This window comes from Sesamum indicum, unplaced genomic scaffold (assembly GCF_026168435.1).
Source record: "Sesamum indicum cultivar Baizhima isolate 11 unplaced genomic scaffold, ASM2616843v1 HiC_scaffold_72, whole genome shotgun sequence".
Taxonomy (NCBI): domain Eukaryota; kingdom Viridiplantae; phylum Streptophyta; class Magnoliopsida; order Lamiales; family Pedaliaceae; genus Sesamum; species Sesamum indicum.
In genome coordinates, this window is record NW_028292437.1 from 15,001 (window position 1) to 17,500 (window position 2,500).

Here is a 2,500-nt window from a genome sequence, read left to right on the forward strand (position 1 = left end):
ATGAGCTCCGTTGGAAAATTCTGACCTAACCATTAAGTACGAAGCGGTGGGAACGATGAAACCTGTGAATGCAAAAGATTTTATTGAACAAATGAATCTTACTGATTCACTAGTCGGGATGGCGAAATGAACCAGAAATCAATTCATCTATTCTGAGAAGTCACGAACAAGTGCTACGACTGAAATAGAGATTGCAGGAGTAAATATTCGCCCGCGAAAACTTTCTTTTTTTTTTGAATTGGTAAACTTGGATAAAGGACAAAACAAAATAAAGATTTATTAGAACGTTAGAAAAAAAAAACTATTATTTATCAAATTTTTTATAAAAATGTTCTAATATCTATTCAAATTAATTCAAATTCAATTTTGAATCCTTTTTATTCGTGAGGAGCTGGATGAGAAGAAACTCTCACGTCCAGTTCTGTAGTAGAGATGGAATTCCGAAACAACCATCAACTATAACCCCAAAAGAACTAGATTTCGTAAACAACATAGAGGAAGAATGAAGGGAATATCTTATCGCGGTAATCATATTTGTTTCGGTAAATATGCTCTTCAGGCACTTGAACCTGCTTGGATCACATCTAGACAAATCGAAGCAGGTCGACGAGCAATGACACGAAATGCACGCCGTGGTGGAAAAATATGGGTCCGTATATTTCCAGACAAACCAGTTACAGTAAGACCTGCTGAAACACGTATGGGTTCGGGAAAAGGATCCCCTGAATATTGGGTAGCTGTTGTTAAACCGGGGCGAATACTATATGAAATGGGTGGAGTAACCGAAAATATAGCTAGAAGGGCTATTTTAATAGCAGCATCCAAAATGCCTATACGAACTCAATTTATTATTTCGGGATAAAGGATAAAAATGTAGAACCGACAGAAATGAGTCTTGGGGATGAAACAAAACCGCAGGTTTCTTTTTTTGGACAAACAATATTTCTTTTATTTTCTTCATCCTTTGCATTGGAAGAATAGACTAAAAAATTGATATGATTCAACCTCAGACCCATTTAAATGTAGCGGATAACAGCGGGGCTCGAGAATTGATGTGTATTCGAATCATAGGAGCTAGTAATCGTCGATATGCTCATATTGGTGACGTTATTGTTGCTGTGATCAAAGAAGCAGTACCAAATATGCCCCTAGAAAAATCAGAAGTAGTCCGAGCTGTAATTGTTCGTACCTGTAAAGAACTTAAACGTGACAGCGGTATGATAATACGATATGATGACAATGCTGCAGTTGTGATTGATCAAGAAGGAAATCCAAAAGGAACTCGAATTTTTGGTGCAATCCCCCGGGAATTGAGACAATTAAATTTTACTAAAATAGTTTCATTAGCTCCCGAGGTATTATAAAATAAAATGAGATCGCGATATCTTTTGCGTATTTGAAAGAAATAAATTCAGAACTAGATTAATTCGTAGATTGTGTCTCACGCATATACCTTGAAAAATTCATATTCATAAACCAATAAAGAAAAAAGAAAAACATGTTGATTATATCCAATTTTGAGGCACCAATAATTTTAGTTCATCATGGGTAGAGACACTATTGCTGAGATAATAACCTCTATACGAAATGCTGATATGGATAAAAAAAGAGTTGTTCGCATAGCATCCACTAATATTACCGAAAATATTGTTAAAATACTTTTCCGAGAAGGTTTTATCGAAAACGTCAGAAAACATCAAGAAAAAAATAAATATTTTTTGGTTTTAACCTTGCGACATAGAAGGAATAGGAAAAGACCCTATAGAAATTTTTTAAATTTAAAAAGGATCAGTCGACCCGGTCTACGAATCTATTGTAACTCGCAACGAATTCCTAGAATTTTAGGTGGAATGGGAATTGTAATTCTTTCTACTTCGCGAGGTATAATGACAGACCGGGAGGCTCGACTAGAAGGAATCGGCGGAGAAATTTTGTGTTATATATGGTAATCCTTTTAATATCCAAATGGGATCCGAAACCTCTTCCTATTTGTAAAAAAAAAAAGAAAGGGGGTGAGTTGTCTAATATCTTTTCTCCTCCATTAGTTGATACTTCAAGGGGGCTTTACCTGAAATGAAAGAAAAAAAATGGATTCATGAAGGTTTAATTACCGAATCGCTGCCAAATGGCATGTTCCGGGTTCGGTTAGATAATGAAGATCTGATTCTAGGTTATGTTTCAGGAAAGATCCGACGTAGTTTTATACGGATACTGCCAGGAGATAAAGTCAAAATTGAAGTAAGTCGTTATGATTCAACCAGAGGACGTATAATTTATCGACTCCGAAACAAGGATTCGAAAGATTAGGTGGTTTTTATTCAATACGATTCGAGATCAAAAATTGCAAGAAACTTATTTTCTACCAAGAAGTAGATTCAGAATTAAGATAAGGAATGACAAATATGAAAATAAGAGCTTCCGTTCGTAAAATTTGTGAAAAATGTCGACTAATCCGTAGGCGGGGGCGCATTATAGTAATTTGTTCCAACCCGAGACATAA